Source organism: Schistocerca americana, unplaced genomic scaffold (genome assembly GCF_021461395.2).
Source record: "Schistocerca americana isolate TAMUIC-IGC-003095 unplaced genomic scaffold, iqSchAmer2.1 HiC_scaffold_609, whole genome shotgun sequence".
Taxonomy (NCBI): Eukaryota; Metazoa; Arthropoda; class Insecta; order Orthoptera; family Acrididae; genus Schistocerca; species Schistocerca americana.
The window spans coordinates 10,001-15,000 of record NW_025726356.1 but is presented as its reverse complement, the minus strand read 5'-3'; the positions used below and the strand labels follow the sequence as shown (position 1 = coordinate 15,000).

The 5,000-nt window shown below is 52.7% G+C and overlaps 1 non-coding gene across 1 annotated transcript in view; it reads right to left on the bottom strand.

The window, feature by feature from the left end:
• Window positions 1–1,401, bottom strand: part of LOC124587642 — a 1,909-nt gene extending 508 nt beyond the window's left edge. The window contains exon 1 of the ribosomal RNA XR_006975552.1: window positions 1–1,401. This exon is cut by the window's left edge and continues 508 nt beyond it. This is a non-coding gene — a ribosomal RNA (small subunit ribosomal RNA).
• Between the last annotated feature and the right edge of the window lie 3,599 nt (window positions 1,402–5,000).

Sequence of the window (5,000 nt, the reverse complement as noted above, 5' to 3'; positions counted from 1 at the left end):
AAATCGCTCCACCAACTAAGAACGGCCATGCACCACCACCCACCGAATCAAGAAAGAGCTATCAATCTGTCAATCCTTCCGGTGTCCGGGCCTGGTGAGGTTTCCCGTGTTGAGTCAAATTAAGCCGCAGGCTCCACTCCTGGTGGTGCCCTTCCGTCAATTCCTTTAAGTTTCAGCTTTGCAACCATACTTCCCCCGGAACCCAAAAGCTTTGGTTTCCCGGAGGCTGCCCGCCGAGTCATCGGAGGAACTGCGGCGGATCGCTGGCTGGCATCGTTTATGGTTAGAACTAGGGCGGTATCTGATCGCCTTCGAACCTCTAACTTTCGTTCTTGATTAATGAAAACATACTTGGCAAATGCTTTCGCTTCTGTTCGTCTTGCGACGATCCAAGAATTTCACCTCTAACGTCGCAATACGAATGCCCCCGCCTGTCCTATTAATCATTACCTCGGGTTCCGAAAACCAACAAAATAGAACCGAGGTCCTATTCCATTATTCCATGCACACAGTATTCAGGCGGGCTTGCCTGCTTTAAGCACTCTAATTTGTTCAAAGTAAACGTGCCGGCCCACCGAGACACTCACTCAAGAGCACCCTGGTAGGATTGCAACGGGGTCCGCTCGGGACGCACGAGCACGCACGAGGCGCGTCGCACGCCTTCAGCTCGCCCCACCGGCAGGGACGTCCACGATACATGCCAGTTAAACACCGACGGGCGGTGAACCAACAGCGTGGGACACAAATCCAACTACGAGCTTTTTAACCGCAACAACTTTAATATACGCTATTGGAGCTGGAATTACCGCGGCTGCTGGCACCAGACTTGCCCTCCAATAGATACTCGTTAAAGGATTTAAAGTGTACTCATTCCGATTACGGGGCCTCGGATGAGTCCCGTATCGTTATTTTTCGTCACTACCTCCCCGTGCCGGGAGTGGGTAATTTGCGCGCCTGCTGCCTTCCTTGGATGTGGTAGCCGTTTCTCAGGCTCCCTCTCCGGAATCGAACCCTGATTCCCCGTTACCCGTTACAACCATGGTAGGCGCAGAACCTACCATCGACAGTTGATAAGGCAGACATTTGAAAGATGCGTCGCCGGTACGAGGACCGTGCGATCAGCCCAAAGTTATTCAGAGTCACCAAGGCAAACGGACCGGACGAGCCGACCGATTGGTTTTGATCTAATAAAAGCGTCCCTTCCATCTCTGGTCGGGACTCTGTTTGCATGTATTAGCTCTAGAATTACCACAGTTATCCAAGGTACGTGGGTACGATCTAAGGAACCATAACTGATTTAATGAGCCATTCGCGGTTTCACCTTAATGCGGCTTGTACTGAGACATGCATGGCTTAATCTTTGAGGACAAGCATATGACTACTGGCAGGATCAACCAGGGAGCTGCGTCAACTAGAGCTGAGCAGCCGGCCGCCCGGGAGTGTGTCCCGGGGGCCCGCGCGAACACGCAAGCGTCCGCTCAATTATTCTGCAAACAGGAGGAGGCTGAGCTCCCCTGCACAATACACCTCGAAACCCTCTCAGGTCCCGGCGGCGCGCAGCGCCGTCCTAAGTACTTGGTCGGGTTCGAGAGAGGCGCAATCGCCCGGAGTTTGGCGAGTAGACGCTTTAGGTGCGACCACCCGTGCTCCCAACTGAGCTTGCCGCTGCCGACAGAGGCCCGGGAGCGTGCTGTCGTGGCATTGCCGGCGGGAGACAACACGCGCCACCTACGGTGGCCGGCAGCTCCAACGCCAGCGCCACAGAAGGACAAAAGCCCCACTTGGGTGCCGAAGCGAACTCTCCCAGCACAGCGCACGCGCCAACACGTCCGCACAGCTGCGATACAAACCACCTGCGAGAACCGCAGAGGCGACCGAGCAGCAGACGGCGTCGCGGCGCCGAGCGCCGGGGCGGCGGCGCATCCTCAGCGCACACAGTCCTCAATCGGACCAGCACACTGCAGATGTCCACCGCGCTTTCGCACCGGGCCCGCGAGGACCTACTTTGGCCGCACGGCGCGCGTGCAGGGTGCGCCGGCGCGCAGCTGCGCCGCCTGCCGCCTCCGTCGGCCGGCGCGCCTGCCACTGGCCGCCCCCACCAGCCGGCTGTAGCGCGTGCGCCCACCGCACCGCGCGGCCAGCACGCCGGGAGGCCCCCCCTCACCGGCCGGGGACGGTCCCACCCAGCCACCGCCGCGTATCGCTTCACACCCACATGCCATTCACGTTCGTGGGCATGGTGGGTATCGCTGAAACAACCGGGTTGGTAGCTCAACCGATCGTCGCCATCACTGATTCACCTCTAGCGAGAACAACCGCACCACAACCGTTTACCAGTTGTTCATTTGCGTAACGTCACCAGCAAACGTAGACGTCCATCGCCATTTGCAAATTCAACGATTGTTGCATGCCTGTGTCAGGTGTCACGACACACTATGTCTGCCCACATACACGCAACAACATGTGCACGCTTCGCGAACACGTGGAAGGTGGCCCCCGTACGTATGCGATGTCCATTGCGCGAACGACTGTCAACCGGCCTCTGTCGCATGTCGCAGATGTGGAACGCAGTGCACCATGCTATCACGGTGTGTGAGAAGAGACGACTACGTCTGACAACACGCGCCACTACATCAACAGACGGCTCATGCTGATCGCCATCCACGCATACCATACTGCAATCCAGCTCTTATAGGGAGACGACACGTAGCTGAGTGCACAATATTTGGACCGTATGGGTTCGCCGTTGTTGGCGCAGGTCGTGGTACGGTCACACATGTACCACGATGTATCATTCAGTACATGAGGACCAATGTGCAGTACAGTGTGTGATTTGGACGTACAACATCAGCGGACAGTTGACAACACGCCGTACCACAACGTAGGCTGTGCTTCGCCATGCAAATGCCAATGAACAACTGCGAAGGGCATTGAGCATGTACGTCCCTGCTGCCATCCGCATTACAGTGTATAGCTGCAAGGTGTTTAACATGAAGCGATACTCTGGGGACCAGGCAGTGCGAGTAGCAAACTATATTGCGGGGGTTGCAGTTAGGCAACACCACACTAATTTAACGCGTCGTATGACAATTACAGAGCAGGTTAAGGCCCAACGTGTGTTGGGTTAAGGCCCAACGTGTGTTGGGTTAAGGCCCAACGTGTGTTGGGTTAAGGCCCAACGTGTGTTGGGGTTAAGGCCCAACGTGTGTTGGGTTAAGGCCCAACGTGTGTTGGGTTAAGGCCCAACGTGTGTTGGGTTAAGGCCCAACGTGTGTTGGGTTAAGGCCCAACGTGTGTTGGGTTAAGGCCCCAACGTGTGTTGGGTTAAGGCCCAACGTGTGTTGGGTTAAGGCCCAACGTGTGTTGGGTTAAGGCCCAACGTGTGTTGGGTTAAGGCCCAACGTGTGTTGGGTTAAGGCCCAACGTGTGTTGGGTTAAGGCCCAACGTGTGTTGGGTTAAGGCCCAACGTGTGTTGGGTTAAGGCCCAACGTGTGTTGGGTTAAGGCCCAACGTGTGTTGGGTTAAGGCGCAACGTGTGTTGGGTTAAGGCGCAACGTGGGTTACGTTAAGGCGCAACGTGGGTTACGTTAAGGCGCAACGTGGGTTACGTTAAGGCGCAACGTGGGTTACGTTAAGGCGCAACGTGGGTTACGTTAAGGCGCAACGTGGGTTACGTTAAGGCGCAACGTGGGTTACGTTAAGGCGCACGTGGGTTACGTTAAGGCCCAATATAGGTTAGGTTAAGGCCCAATATAGGTTAGGTTAAGGCCCAATATAGGTTAGGTTAAGGCCCAATATAGGTTAGGTTAAGGCCCAATATAGGTTAGGTTAAGGTACATTATAGGTTAGGTTAAGGTACAATATAGGTTAGGTTAAGGTACAATATAGGTAGGTTAAGGTACAATATGGGTTAGGTTAAGGTACAATATGGGTTAGGTTAAGGCGCAATATGGGTTAGGTTAAGGCGCAATATGGGTTAGGTTAAGGCGCAATATGGGTTAGGTTAAGGCGCAATATGGGTTAGGTTAAGGCGCAATATGGGTTAGGTTAAGGCGCAATATGGGTTAGGTTAAGGCGCAATATGGGTTAGGTTAAGGCGCAATATGGGTTAGGTTAAGGCGCAATATGGGTTAGGTTAAGGTACATATAGGTTAGGTTAAGGTACAATATAGGTTAGGTTAAGGTACAATATAGGTTTAGTTAATGTAACAATTAGGGTACAATATAGGTTAGGTTAAGGTACAATATGGGTTAGGTTAAGGTACAATATAGGTTAGGTTAAGGCACAATATGGGTTAGGTTAAGGCGCACTATGGGTTAGGGTAAGGCGCATATGGGTTAGGTTAAGGCGCAATATGGGTTAGGTTAAGGCGCAACGTGGGTTACGTTAAGGCGCAACGTGGGTTACGTTAAGGCGCAACGTGGGTTACGTTAAGGCGCAACGTGGGTTACGTTAAGGCGCAACGTGGGTTACGTTAAGGCGCAACGTGGGTTACGTTAAGGCCCAATATAGGTTAGGTTAAGGCCCAATATAGGTTAGGTTAAGGCCCAATATAGGTTAGGTTAAGGCCCAATATAGGTTAGGTTAAGGCCCAATATAGGTTAGGTTAAGGTACAATATAGGTTAGGTTAAGGTACAATATAGGTTAGGTTAAGGTACAATATGGGTTAGGTTAAGGCGCAATATGGGTTAGGTTAAGGCGCAATATGGGTTAGGTTAAGGCGCAATATGGGTTAGGTTAAGGCGCACGTGGGTTACGTTAAGGCGCAACGTGGGTTACGTTAAGGCGCAACGTGGGTTACGTTAAGGCGCAACGTGGGTTACGTTAAGGCGCAACGTGGGTTACGTTAAGGCCCACTATAGGTTAGGTTAAGGCCCAATATAGGTTAGGTTAAGGCCCAATATAGGTTAGGTTAAGGCCCAATATAGGTTAGGTTAAGGTACAATATGGGTTAGGTTAAGGTACAATATGGGTTAGGTTAAGGTACAATATAGGTT